This window comes from Oncorhynchus mykiss, chromosome Y (genome assembly GCF_013265735.2).
Source record: "Oncorhynchus mykiss isolate Arlee chromosome Y, USDA_OmykA_1.1, whole genome shotgun sequence".
NCBI classification, from domain to species: domain Eukaryota; kingdom Metazoa; phylum Chordata; class Actinopteri; order Salmoniformes; family Salmonidae; genus Oncorhynchus; species Oncorhynchus mykiss.
Genome location: NC_048593.1, coordinates 4,162,083 through 4,177,724, shown reverse-complemented (window position 1 = coordinate 4,177,724; position 15,642 = coordinate 4,162,083). Strand labels below are relative to the sequence as shown.

General features: G+C 41.4%; 1 pseudogene; it reads right to left on the bottom strand.

Annotated features, from left to right (window-relative positions):
* Positions 1-7,623, bottom strand: part of LOC110509300 — a 36,884-nt pseudogene extending 29,261 nt beyond the window's left edge.
* Positions 7,624-15,642: the final 8,019 nt, after the last annotated feature.

Sequence of the window (15,642 nt, the reverse complement as noted above, 5' to 3'; positions counted from 1 at the left end):
TAATAACCTGTCCTGACTATTTTCCCATGCACCGTGGATCCAGACAGGGTTGTCCACTCTCCCCCTTGTTGTTTGCTTTGGCAATCGAGCCTCTCGCCATTGCACTACGCTCTAATGATGCCATTCAAGGTATAATCAGGGCGAGCTGGGAGCAGAAAGTCTCGCTATATGCTGACGACCTCCTTTTGTTTATCTCCAACCCTGATACCTCATTGCCACATACCCTATCTGTTCTTAAAAAGTTTGGATAAATCTCAGGGTACAAGCTGAATCTAGGCAAGAGTGAGCTTTTTCTGGTAAACAAGGCTGCTTTAAAATGCTCTGTTACAAGTTCTCCATTTAGGATTGTCCGGGATCAATTCACCTACTTGGGAGTAAAAGTGACAAGGAAATATTCAAATTTGTTTCAGGAAAACTTTGTTGCTCTAGCAGACAGTTTAAAACAATCTTTTACTTTTTGGAATTCCCTACCCCTTTCTCTTATCGGAAGGATTAATGTCATTAAAATGAATGTGTTGCCCAAATTTTTATATTTATTTCAATGTTTACCCATTTTTATTCCAAAATCTTTTTTTATTTCACTGGATCAAACATTCATGCATTTAATTTGGTAGAAAACATTTACAGAAGCCTAGGTCATTGGGGGGTTTATCTCTACCAAATTTTCAGACATACTACTGGGCTGCAAATTTCAGAGCCCTTCTGTACGGGCTGCAGACTGATCCTACTGGCCCTAGACCACTCTGGGTCCAGATGGAGTCTGAATCGTGTAAACCTGCAGCACTTTCCTCTGTGTTGTGCTCGTCTCTCCCAGTGTCCCTAGGCAAAAGGTGTGTCAACCCAATTGTAAAGCAGTCTCTTAAAATTTGGAATCAGTTCCGTTTAGCCTTTAGCCTCTGAGGCTTTTCTCTATCAGGCCCAATCAATCAGAACATTTTATTTCCTCCATCTTTGAATGATGGGGCTTTTGGCATTTGGCACCCACTAGGCCTCTCCTCGCTAGCCCAATGATTCTTTGATGATACATTTGCCTCTTTTTCTCAGCTGCAGGAAAAGTTCAATCTCCCCCAATCCCACTTTTTCCGCTATCTCCAGACTGGAAACTTTGTCAGAGTTGAACAAGCTTCCTAGGGGCGCAATTTCAGATGTATATGCAATCATGCATGACTTACAGAACCCTTCTTTGGTGCCTTTAAAGACTCGATGGGAAAAGGATTTGGGGGAGGAACTTGGGGAAGACGCCTGGGAATCTGTGCTGCACAGGGTGCACTCGTCCTCTTTTAGCACTAGACACAGCCTCATTCAATTCAAGGTGGTTCACCGTATCCACTGGTCGGGGGCCAAACTTGGAAGAATATTCTCTGATTTTGATCCTACCTGTGTCAGATGTAAAGTGGAACCAGCCACATTGTTGCATATGTTTTGGGGCTGTCCTAAACTGTCAGGTTTCTGGGAAATAATATTTAAATGTTTCTCTGATATATATATATATGACACTGTTATAGATCCGTCTCCCCTTACAGCCCTTTTTGGAGTACTACCCATGGGTACCCCCCTATCAAGAATCCGGTCGGACACTGTTGCTTATACAACTCTTTTAGCTAGACGGATAATACTACAGAACTGGAAGATGGCAGCTCCCCCATCTTATAAATATTGGGTGTTGTGTTGTGCTCTCTGAAACTAGAAGAAATTCAATTCAATTCACGTGTGAACCCCAAACTGTTTAATGAGGCTTGGGCTCCATTCCAGTCTTACTTTAAACAGTCCATCCTCTGATGGCATTCCAATTAAAACTAAAATAAGTCTGTATTTGACCCCCCTGTGACTTAAGGGTTGGAGGAGCTTCTCTGTGTTTTTGCTGGGGGGGGGGGGGGCATTAAGGTCCATGTGCTTATTGATTGTGGTCCGCAGATGCCTTGTTCATCTTGCCCAGGCAGAGACTGAAGTGTGAGCTTGTTTTTCCCAGTTATTTTTACATTTTGTTCTACATGAATAATCATTATATATTTTCTTATTTTAAAGCATTGTAAACTTTTTTTTTTGTCCAGTGGATGGTCGGTCTGTGGCCATTACTGTCTGTGAGTGGTTGCATTTCTCCACCCTTATCCCTTGACTGTTTACAGGAACAATGGTGAGGTGTTTGCTCTGTCCCTGTACTATAGATTGCCCTTTAACCTCTGTAGCCTTCTGCCTGGTGTGTTTAACTTGTCTAAAGTATGGTATCTTTAAAGCTATTTTTTTATTTGTATTTTTATTCTAGTTGAGTATATTATTTATATTGCTTTGTGTTGTCTGTGTCTGTGTGTGTGTGTGTGTGTGTGTGTGTGTGTGTGTGTGTGTGTGTGTGTGTGTAAAACTTAATAAACAGAGTAAAAAATGTTTTTTTTAAAAGGTGTTTTGGAGAAATAAGATGTTTACTCGCTTCCTTCAATAAATCTGTCCATGTAACCTGTTGCTTTCACAGCAAAGGGGATTGATGGCTGCCCACAACAATTGGCAAGTGGTGCACTTGTTCCTCTGTAAGGGATTATACCCCGTAGAACCTCTTACCCCTGCTGAACCTTACCTTCACATTCAAAATGTTCTACCACATTTTTAAAAGCGCTACAGAAAATAATTTTTGCATTATGATTCATCACATGTTGATCACTTGCAATGAGAGGCTTACCCTATTTGAACATCATCATTGTCAGCAGCAACATTTTGAGATTTAAATTAACCATCCCGAACTCCATGGTGAAACAAGTGACCCGTGACTTAAATATATACACTGTGTGTGTATATATATATATATATATTTCACTTCAGAAGCACCCGTCTTGGCATCCTGGAGTTAGTGGAGTTAGCGAGTCCCTTGGTGTTGCCCTGCTCTGCTGTTGGTATGCTACAGGATGCCCATGCTTTGTCTGTAATGAGAGCAACATTAGCCTGAAGAGAGAGCCTGGTGAGAGTGAGGGAGAGTAACCATCTATTGAGAGAGAGAGAGAGAGAGGGAGGGGACAGGAAACATAGCATGGATCAGTTGACTAGGGGTGGATTCTTCTCACATCCCCCCTCTTACCCTACCCCTCCTTATTTGTTATGAACAGCTACTGGATAAACCCTAATCTTGGGAATAAATACACATTTTACTGGTTAGGTGTTAATGGCAATTATTAATAATTTTATTTCCTTGACATGGTTAAATAACTCAAGCATAGATTGGTAACTTTTTTCCCCTAACTTGGCACACAGAAACTACAGGCCATGAGTAACTGAGTCAGAAAGAATGGCAGCAATTGGCCGCTGTTATAAGCAGTCTCACTTAAACTTGAAAATTTGTATGTAGATGTCTTTTCTCATGCTGAACAAATGTATCTCAAGGACACAAAAGGTCCGTCAGAATAGATATTCCTCCATCTTGGACATTTTTGAAAACCTTTGAAAAACATTCTCATGAACATAAGTCCAGTATGTAGGCCCATGATCATCTCTTAACTTATTTTGTGAAAAGCTAAGGGATTGGTTAATAGTTAAGAAGGAAAGAAATTCCAAAAATTAATGCGTTTGAGACAATATGTTGTGTTGTGACAAGGTACGAGGGGTATACAGAAGATAGCTCTATTTGGTAAAAGACCAAGTCCATATTATGGCAAGAACAGCTCGAATAAGCAAACAGAAACGACAGTCCATCAAGTGGTTGCAAAAATGATCAAGTGCTATGATGTAACTGGCTCTCATCAGGACCGCCACAGGATTGGACGACCCAGTTACCTCTGCTGCAGAGGATACGTTCATTAGAGTTACCAGCCTCAGAAATTGCAGCCCAAATAAATGCTCCACAGAGTTCAAGTAACAGACACATCTCAACATCAACTGTTCAGGGGAGACTGTGTGAATCAGGCCTTTGTGGTCTAATTGCTGCAAAGAAACTACTACTAAAGGAGACAAATAAGAAGAAGAGACATGCTTGGGCCAAGAAACACAAGCAATGGACATTAGACTGTGGAAATTTGTCCTTTGGTCTGGAGTCCAAATTGGAGGTTTTTGGTTCCAACCACCATGTCTTTGTGAGACGCAGTGTGGGTGAATGGATGACCTCCGCATGTGTATTTCCCACATGGAGGAGGAGGTGTTATGGTGTGGGGGTGCTTTGCTGGTGACACTGTCTGTGAATTATTTAGAATTCTAGGTACACTTAACCAGCATGGTTAAGCATTCTGCAGTGATACGCCATCCCATCTGCTTTGGGTTAGTGGGACTCATTTGTTTTTCAACAGGACTATGACCCAACACACCTCCATGCTGTGTTAGGGCTATTTGACCAAGAATGAGAGTGATGTAGTGCTGCATCAGATGACCTGGCTTCCACAATCCCCAACCTCAACCAACTTGAGATGGTTTGGGAGGAGTCGGACCGCAGAGGGAAGGAAAAGCCACCAACAAGTCCTCAATATGTTTGGGAACTCCTTCAAGACTGTTGGAAAATAATTCCAGGTGTAGCTGGTTGAGAGAATGCCAAGAGTGTTCAAAGCTGTCATCAAGGCAAAGGGTGGCTACTTTGAAGAATCTGAAATATAACAAACATTTTGATTTAACACTTTTTTGGTTACTACATGATTCCATATGTGTTATTTCATAGTTGATGTGTTCATTGTTATTCTACAATGTAACAATGTAGAAAATAGTCAAAATAAAGAAAAACCCTGAGTAGGTGTTCTAAAAGTGTATGTAAATGTCTTTACATTTTAACCTACATGTCAAAGTGTAGGTGACAGACTATGCATATTGGCTACAGCTGCTCATTTCCACACCGATGTTGACATGAGCCACCAGAAAATATAGCCAAACTTTAAAGTATTTGTTGACATGTTTGACAAATATAATGTTGGATAATTAACATTCAATTCTAAAGGCCTGACATACAGTTGCAGCAAAATATATTGACACTTATTTCTTCTAAATTATGTTGAAGTCACCACATCTTGTTTTTGGCATTTTCAACATTGCAGAACCAATTTTATTTTCCGTCACCCTGGATCTAGTACTTGGTTGCACAGTCTTTGGCCGAAACACTGCCGAAAAGCATCTTGTAGCCATCAATAAGCTTGCTGGACCTGTAGCGTGCTTAATTCTGTGTTAAGGTCACTCTGAGAACTGGATTGATTTGTGGGGATTTATTTGCCACCTGCAGAGTTGACAATACAGGTTGCAGTGTCAGCTCTTGCACACATGCGCTCACGCACCTTCTCCTAAGGATAGGCAGATGAGAGGTCACACAAATGTCTTGTGATGCACACATGCCGTGCACCTAGCACACCACAACAGATACACCACAGTACAATTTGCAATTGTCATTATAAAATTATGCTACAACATACCTGCAGAGTTGACAAAAAAATGGTTACAGTGTCAGCCCTTGCGCACATATGCTCTGGCGCACCTGTCAGGGCACAGCAAACCACTAAGTACATGAAAAGAATACACCATCATACACCACAGGCTAACCTGCTAACCTAGCTAGCGAGCTAAATACAACTTTTTATAACACGTATGGCAAATATAAATATATACGATGAGAATTGCAGCAAAATATATAAATATAGATGACAAAAACACAGACTGTCTTGTCTCATTACGCACCCCTGGTTCCCATTCCCCCTGATTAGTATGTGTATATATGTGCCCTCTGTTCCCCATTGTCCTTGTCTCGTTGTTGTTACCATGTCCGTTGGTCTTGTGAGGACCTGTGCTGTTGTATCGGCTTCCATGCTACATTTTACGGGTATCGTCCCGTGTATTAATTAGAGGTTTACACCTAGCTCTTTTGTTTGGGTGGAGAAAATAAAAAACCCTATTAATTATTCCTGCGCTTGTCTCCTATCATTATACAACGTGACAGCCTTTGACACCCTTTAAAATTCATGCCAGATGAATTGAGGCCGTTCTGAGTGCAAAAAGGAAGGGTGCAACTCAATATTAGGAAGAACATCCTGATCATCCTAATTGTGTAAATACAGACATTATAATTTTGAAAGCACTGTGGGTCTGTAGCACTATGTTGTGTTTTTTAAATACAAGAATGTACGGAATGCTGTAAGTAACACTGATGACTTTCACTACAAGTTTTCAAGCCTCAAAAAGGTGAACCTTTTAAAAGTAGCATGAAAGCTGGCCTGAATAGAAAGTGAGTGAGAGTTCCCCAAACCACCTTCACTGAGCTCTATTCTCTATCAGCACCATGGACACCACTTGATAAGAATCATGGTACCATGGACAGAACTACACCACTTGGTAAGATGCCTGGTTCCATGGACAGAACCACACCACTTGATAAGAGTTAAGTTCTGTGTCTTGGGTTGTGTTCCCCTGCTCAGACGTTACCAGATCTTACAACGGCTGAATAGGTACAGTGCCTCGCAAAAGTATTCATCCCCTTGGCGTTTTTCCAATTGAAATAGATTTTTATTTGGATTTCATGTAATGGACATACACAAAATAGTGAAATGAAAAAAATAACTTAGAAAAGTGGTGCGTGTATATGTATATATCATATGAATCCCCTAAATAAGATCTGGTGCAACCGAATAACTTCAGAAGTTACATAATTCCACCTGTGTGCAATCTAAGTGACACATGATCTGTCACATGAGTTCAATATATATACACCTGTTCTGAAAGACAGAGGCTGCAACACCACTAAGCAAGGGGCACCATCTGGTTAATCCACTCAAGTGTTGTTTTAGCAGTATGCTTAGGGTCATTGCCCTTCTGGAAGGTGAACCACCATCCCAGTCTCAAATCTCTGAAAGACTAAAACAGGTTTCCCTCAAGAATATCCCTGTATTTAAGGGGAAACATTTAAATGTCTTGGAATGGCCTTGTCAAATCCCAATATGTGGTATGACTTAAAGATTGCTGTACACAAGCGGAACACATCCAATTTGAAGGAGCTGGAGCAGTTTTGCCTTAAAGAATGGGCAAAAATCCCAGGGGCTAGATGTGTCAAGCTTATAGAGATACCCAAAGAGACTTGCAGCTGTAATTTCTGCAAAAGGTGGCTCTACAAAGTATTGACTTGGGGGGTGAATAGTTATGCTGCTCAAGTTCTGTTTTGTTGTCTTATTTCACAATAGAAAAATATTTTGCATCTTCAAAGTGGCAGGCATGTAAATTAATACACACAAATCTAAGTAAAGGAATGGAGTAAGAATATATAAATATATGGATGAGCAACGTCAGAGCGGCATAGGCTAAGATGCAATAGTATAAAATACAGTATATACAAATGAGATGAGCAATGGGGTGGCAGGTAGCTTAGTAACCGAAAGGTGGCAAGATCCAATCCCTGAGCTGACAAGTTAAAATTCTGTCATTCTGCCCCTGAAAAAGGCAGTTAACCCACTGTTTCTAGGCCATCATTGGAAATAAGAATTTGTTCTTAACTGACTTGCCCAGTTAAATAAAGATTTTAATAAAGATTTTAAAAAAGCAAGATATGTAAACATTATTAAAGTGGCATTATTAAAGTGTTCCATTTTCTAACCCCATCATCTCCTGGATAACAATCACCGCCTGGGGACCAGGATGCCAGTGGAGGGTCCTGTGAGTGTCCTCCAGCCCATCAATCTGTCCTCCCATATCGTTATCCACTAGGCTCTGGAGAAGGAACCCGCTTCTGCTACCTGCCCTCGAGAGCGTGTCTCTGTTCCTACGGGGGTGAGAGATTGGCATACACATCCCAGTTATCAACATCAACACCATGGCGCAGGACCATGTGTCACTATGTCACCCACTATGTCAAGTCATGCTCCATATGTACCCAATCCAAATCTCCCCAGCAGGGAAATAATTCCCCTTCCCGTTCCTCAGCGGCCTTGGTCACATCTGTCTATAGACTTTATAACTGATCTCCCCCTTTGATGGTTTTACCACTATCATGGTTGTTGTTGACATTCTCTACATCCTGCCATTTTCTCTCTCTGGTCTACCTACCGCTCTCCAGGTGGCTGAGGCACTATTCCAGTCTTCCAGCACTATGGCCTTCCGGAGGACATCGTTTCCGACCGTTGTCCCCAAATCATTTTGCGGGTCTGGAAAGCCTTTATGTAGAAGCTGGGGGCCACGGTCAGCCTCACATCCAGGTACCGGCCTCAGTCCAACGGGCAGGTGAATAGGACTAACCAGGAGTTGGGGAGGTTCCTAAGGAGTCACTGCCAAGAGGGGACCACCGCCTATGCGGTTAGGTCCCTCCTGGACTACCGACATCGTGGGGGTTGGCTCCAGTGCCTGGTGGACTGGGAGGGGTAGGTCCTGAGGAGCGCGTTTTAATCAGTTATATGGTGACGTAAATATATGCAGTATAGTTATCTAAAAAGGATAACTTTAAATGTTTCACTATTTTTAAATAGGATGGTCCTCCGCTTAGGAACCTCCTCTGCCCCACTTACTCAATCTCACTTCATAGACTTCAAGGCTGTTGGTAGTAAAGATGGGGAAACTATGGAAGATCTTGAGATCCAATTCAATTCATATTATTCAAGATTGTAAAAATCATATGGAAGTGCAGTCCTTATGGGCAGGTCTGAGTCGTTCCCTGTGAAGTCTGGAGTGAGACATGGTTCCTTCATCTCTCAGATCCTCTTCCTTATTACCATTAACTGGATTATGACCAAAACCACATCAGTGGAGCCTGTTCTCCGAGCTGGAAGATCTCAAAACTGTGTGTGTATTTGCTCAACTCATCCCATCTGGAGGTCTGAGCAGAGCAGCCTCTCAACAAATATCCACCTATACACCAGCGATTTCAAATCGGTTCTATTGTATGGTTTGGATTGTTGGCATGTTGTCAAGAACGACATGAGACGGAAGGATACTTTCAGCAGTGGAGCTCTCAGGAAAATCTACTGCATCTTCTGGCTGAAAAAAATACATAACTGTGAGGACTTTGAATAATGTTTCCCAAAATGTCACACAACACATCAAGAGAAGTTGACTGATGGCCACTTTCTCAGAATGCCCAGATATAAACTCATTATGGATTTAAGTCCCAATGGGGATGACGTGGATTGAGTAAGTATATAGAATATTAGATATTTGTGAATTACCACCTGGATTCGGTCTTATGTAGCAAACTTAGTTTGGTGTTTTTTTTGTTTTACATTTGATAAAAAGTAGAGACTAATACACTACAGTTGAAGAACAATAGGAAAGTAATTCTGCTTTGAAAGTTGATCAACTTTAAACTCAGTTTTGTGAAAATGGCCTTTGAATGTTTTGGTATCTCGTGAAGAGCTCTTCCTTGTCTACACCCATTCAGCATCGTTCACACCCTCTTAAGCTTTAGCCCCACCCATGCCGTTTCACTCTCGAAGTGTTTAGAGCGCACACTCTGGCTAATGATTTTCCTGGAGAAGCTGGAGAACACCTGTCTCTGGATTATATCTTCAAACTAAGGGCAACTGTGGCATGGCATTCATGGCAGGGAGACACGTCCATCATGCATGATGATAGTGTAGCGTTAGCTAGCTACATTTTCAGATATTACGTGTTTCTAATTTTGACAGAAAGTTGCTTCGTTTTCAATTTAAAGTGGACCGTTAAATAGCTAGCTAATATTAGCTGACTGGCTCCCTAGCTGACATTATTATTTGTTTCCCAGAGCCGTTTGCTTTTCTAGTTAGAGCCTAATAGCTAGCTAAAAATAACCTGGTTGGGTAGCTCCCAGCATATTCATGCAGGGTAGTAATATGATTTGGCAATGTGTTCATTGTTGTTTAACTAGCTAACGTTAGCTGGCTGGCTCGTTAGCTATCGTTATGTGACGTGTGTGTGCTCTTACACTTTGTTTACCTAGCTCGGTTCATAGTTTACCTAGCTAGCTACATGTCTTAAGCTAAAGTGTACAACACCCATTGAATAGGGCCGGTGTCAGTAAATGTCTGCAAAAAAAATCACAATTCCTCCAGCATCTTCACAAGGTCCTTTGCTGTTGTTCTGGGACTGATTTGCACATTTAGCACCAAAGTACGTTCATCTCTAGGAGACAGAACGTGTCTCCTTCCTGAGCTGTATGACGGCTGCATGGTCCCATGGTGTTTATACTTGTGGACTATTGTTTGTACAGATGAACGTGGTACCTTGAGGCATTTGGACATTGCTCCCAAGGATGAACCAGGCTTGTGGAGGTCTAACAATTTTTTTCTGAGGTCTTTTGATTTTCCCATGATGTTAAGCAAAGAGGCACTGACATTTTATGGAATTTTCCAAGCTGCTTAAAGGCACAGTCAACTTAGTGTATGTAAACTTCTGACCCACTGGAAATGTGAAACAGTGAATTATAAGTGAAATAATCTGTCTGTAAACAATTGTTGGAAAAATGACTTGTGTCATGCACAAAGTAGATGTCCTAACCGACTTGCCAAAACTATAGTTTGTTAACAAGACATTTGTGGAGTGGTTGAAAAAATAGTTTTAATGACTCCAACTGTCACGCCCTGACCTTAGTTATTTCTCTTTTCTTTATTATTTTGGGTAGGTCAGGGTGTGACTAGGGTGGGTATGTTAGTTTATCTTGTCTAGGGGTTTTGTATATCTAGGGGTTTTGTAAGTCTAGGTTTATTGTATGTCTATAGTGGCCTGAATTGGTTCCCAATCAGAGGCAGCTGTTTATGGTTGTCTCTGATTGGGGACCATATATAGGTAGCCATTTGGTATTTTATGTTTATTTTGTCTATGTGTAGTTGCCTGTCAGCACTCGTTTATATAGCTTCACGTTTGTTCAGTGTTCTTTCTTTAATAAAATAAGTATGTACGCTTAACACGCTGCGCCTTGGTCTTGACACCAACCTAAGTGTATGTAAACCTCTGACTTCAAATGTATGTTCTAGTTTTATTTCTATGTTAGAGCTACATGTAACACACTGTACAGTATACGTAGGATCTTAGTTTGAACTACTTTGCTATAGCAGGAAAATGATCCTGCAGCAACTGGAAATGTGAATTATGTGGATTATTAATGAATTGCATTTTTTTATAAGGGTTGATGCATTTTTCGTAAGGTAAAATCTCATTTGAAACTTCAAAGTGGTAATTACAAACTTCAGAGGCCGTTTTTAAACCTCAAATATATGACAAGTTTTACATTTCCTGCATGGCAGGAAAGTTATCCTGCAACAGGTTGATCAATTGAAAACCTATATCTGTAGCAGTGGTGGGCATCCGCATTGGTCATGGAGAGCTACAGGGTGTTCCAGGCTTTTGTTCCAGCCTGTGCTAATACACCTGAATCAACTAGTCTTATTTTCAAGACCTTGATTAAATATTATACAGGCCTATGTACACATTTATGAAAAATAGTTTTGATGTAATCAATTATGAATTCATATATTTGTATAGGCCTACCCTCAAATATTCTACATTTTGTCATTTACCCTCCAGAATGATGCATGACCTGGATGTCAGTCATTGTCTACTCCCACTTTGGCAAGAAGGTCCCTAAGACTCACAAGATGAGCCCTTCTTCCAGATGGGACTACAGCTGGCCTACCATACACACCATGCTAATTACATTTTGAGTACTTATTTCAATGACTGCTAAGAGCTATGTCATGCCTGCATTATTTTACAATGACCAGTTGAGGGCACCAGATAGCAAAATATTCCCCAACCTACCTCCACTCCAACCGTAGACTGTACCAGGCCTGGAATTTCATGATTTTAGGGGAAAGGCCATTTGGCCAAGAGGTGCCCAATCTGCCAGGGCACCAAGGCCATAAACCAAAATAGCCAATTAAATTCATTAGAAAAACAAAAAAACACTAGCTATGCTATTCTGTTAAGAAAAACACAGTACCAGTCAAGTATTAGAACACCTTATTATTCTTATAGGTTTTTTCCATATTTTGACTATTTTCTACATTGTAGAATAATGGTGATGACATCAACACTTTGAAATAACACACATGGAATCATGTAGTAACCAATAAAGTGTTAAACAAATCAAAATATATTTTAGATTATTCAAATAGCCACCCTTTGCCTTGATGTCAGCTTTGCATTCTCTCAACAAGCTTCATGAGGTAGTCACCTGGAATGCATTTCAATTAACAGGTGTACCTTAAGATGGCTGAGTTATTGATAAATCAGGAAAACAGATTTTACGTGTCCATTTATTAAATCCTTTGTAAATCCAATACAAAATGGCTTATCACAATGGCCACCTGTTGGCTCTGGTGGGCATTTAGCTACAGTGTATTCAGACTTCAGAGTATTTCCACAATTTGTTACGTTACAGCCTTATTCTAAAATGTATTACCTATTTTTTTCCCTCATCGATCTACACACTATACGCATAATGACAAAGCAAGAAAAGGTTTTTAGTAGCTACTAAGACAATTGGATACCACGAAATTGGGGTGAAAAAGGGGTAAACTTCACCCCCCCCCCCCCCCCCCCCCCCCCCCAAAAAAAAATGTCATGGGTTTAGAAGCTTCTGATGGGCTAATTGACATAATTTGAGTCAAATGGAGGTGTACCTGTGGATGTATTTCAATGCCTACCTTCAAACTCGGTACCTCTTTGCTTGACATCACGGGAAAATCTAAAGAAAGACCTCAGAAAATAAATATGTAGATCTCCACAAATCTAGTTCACCATTGGGAGCAATTTCCAAATGCCTTAAGGTACCACGTTCATCTGTACGAACAATAGTATGTGAGTATGAACTCCATGGGAACACGCAGCCGTCATACCGCTCAGGAATGAGACGTGTTCGGTCTTAGAGATTAACGTACTTTAGTGCGAAAAGTACAAATCAATCCCTGAAACACCGCAAAGGACCTTGTGAAGATGCTGGAGGAAACGGGTACAAAAGTATTTATAGCCACAGTAAAACGAGTCCAATATCGACATAACCTGAAAGACCGCTCAGCATAGAAGAAGCCACTGCTCCAAAACCGTCATAAAAAAAAGCCAGACTAATGATTTGCAACTGCACATGGGGGCAGAGATCGTACTTTTTGGGGTTATGTCCTCTGGTCTGATGAAACAAAAATAGAACCGTTTGGTCATAATGACCATTGTTATGTTTGGAAGAAAAAGGGGGAGGCTTGCAAGCCGATGAACACCATCCCAATCGTGAAGCACTGGGGTGGTATCATCATGTTGTGGGGGTGCTTCGCTGCAGGAGGGACTGGTGCACTTCACAAAATAGATGGCATCATGAGGTAGGGAAATTATGTGGATATATTGAAGTAACATCTCAAGACATCAGTCAGGAAGGTAAAGCTTGGTCGCAAATGGGTCTCCCAAATGGACAATGACCCCAATCATACTTCCAAAATTGTGGCAAAATGGCTTAAGGATAAGGTCAAGGTATTGGAGTGGCCATCATAAAGCCCTGACCTCAATTCTATAGAACATTTGTGGGCAGAACTGAAAAAGTGTGTGTGAGCAAGGAAGCCTACAAACCTGACTCAGTTACACCAGCTCTGTCAGGAGGAATGGTCAATAACAAAAGTTTATCTCATTACTTTGTTATATACCCTTTGTTGGCAATGACAGAGGTCAAACGTTTTCTGTAAGTCTTCACAAGGTTTTCACACACTGTTGCTGGTATTTTGGCCCATTCCTCCATGCAGATCTCCTCTAGATGTTTTGGTTTGGGGCTGTTGCTGGGCAACACAGACTTTCAACTCCCTCCAAATATTTTCTATGGGGTTGAGATCTGGAGACTGGCTAGGCCACTCCAGGACCTTGAAATGCTTCTTACGAAGCCACTCCTTCGTTGCCCAGGCGGTGTGTTTGGGATCATTGTCATGCTGAAAGACCCAGCCATGTTTCATCTTCAATGCCCTTGCTGATGGAAGGAGGTTTTCACTCAAAATCTCACGATACATGGCCCCATTCATTCTTTGCTTTACACGGATCAGTCGTCCTGGTACCTTTGCAGAAAAACAGCCCCAAAGTATGACCCCCATGCTTCACAGTAGGTATGGTGTTCTTTGGATGCAACTCAGCATTCTTTGTCCTCCAAACACGATGAGTTAAGTTTTTTACCGAAAAGTTATATTTTGGTTTCATCTGACCATATGACATTCTATCAATCTTCTTCTGGATCATCCAAATGCTCTCTAGCAAACTTCTGATGAGCCTGGACATGTACTGGCTTAAGCAGGGGGACAAGTCTGGCACTGCAGGATTTGAGTCCCTGGTGGCGTAGTGTGTTACTGATGGTAGGCTTTGTTACTTTGGTCCCAGCTCTCTGCAGGTCATTCACTAGGTCCCCCCGTGTGGTTCTGGGCTTTTTGCTCACCGTTCTTGTGATCATTTTGCGTGGAGCCCCAGATCGAGGGAGATTATCAGTGGTCTTGTATGTCTTCCATTTCCTAATAATTGCTCCCACAGTTGATTTCTTCAAACCAAGCTGCTTACCTATTGCAGATTCAGTCTTCCCAGCCTGGTGCAGGTCTGCAATTTTGTTTCTGGTGTCCTTTGACAGCTCTTTGGTCTTGGTCATAGTGGAGTTTGGAGTGTGACTGTTTGAGGTTGTGGACAGGTGTCTTTTATACTGATAACAAGTTCAAACAGGTGCCATTAATACAGGTAATGAGTGGAGGACAGAGGAGCCTCTTAAAGAAGAAGTTACAGTTCTGTGAGAGCCAGAAATCTTGCTTGTTTGTATTTGGTGACCAAATACTTATTTTCCACCATAATTTGCAAATAAATTCATTAAAAATCCTACAATGTGATTTTCTGGATTTTTTTTTCTCATTTTGTCTGTCATAGTTGAAGTGTACCTATGATGTACCTATGATGAAAATTACAGGCCTCTCTCATCTTCTTAAGTGGGAGAACTTGCACAATTGGTGGCTGACTAAATACTTTTTTGCCCCACTGTATCTCCGTAGGCGTACAGAGGCCCATTATCAGCAACCATCACTCCTATATTCCAATGGCACGTTGTGTTAGCTAATCCAAGTGTATTATTTAAAAGGCTAATTGATCATTAGAAAACCCTTTTGCTATTATGTTAGCACAGCTGAAAACGGTTTGTTCTGATAAAAGAAGCAATATAGCTGGCCTTCTTTAGACTAGTTGAGTATCTGGAGCATCAGCATTTGTGGGTTCGATTACAAGCTCAAAATGGCCAGAGACAAAGAACTTTCTTCTGAAACTCGTCAGTCTATTCTTGTTCTGAGAAATGAAGGTTATTCCATGCGAGAAATTGTCAAGAAACTGAAGACCTCATACAACGCTGTGTACTACTCCCTTCACAGAACAGCGCAAACTGGCCCTAACCAGAATAGTAAAAAGTTGGGAGGCCCCGGTGCACACGACTCACAAGTCCTCAACTGGCAGCCTCATTAAATAGTACCCACAAAACACCAGTCTCAACATCAACAGTGAAGGGGCTACTCCGGGATGCTGGCCTTCTCGGCAGAGTTCCTCTGTCCAGTGTCTGTGTTATTTTGCCCATCTCTGCCTAGAAGGCCAGCATCCCAGAGTCGCCTCTTCACTATTGACGTTCAGACCGGTGTTTTGATCTTGTTTAATAATTAATGATCTGCTTAACGTGGACAGATTTTGGGCGGAGTAAACCCTTCGCCTCATCCTTTTGGATATTATAGTAGATATATAAAAGTCTAATTCTCACTCTGA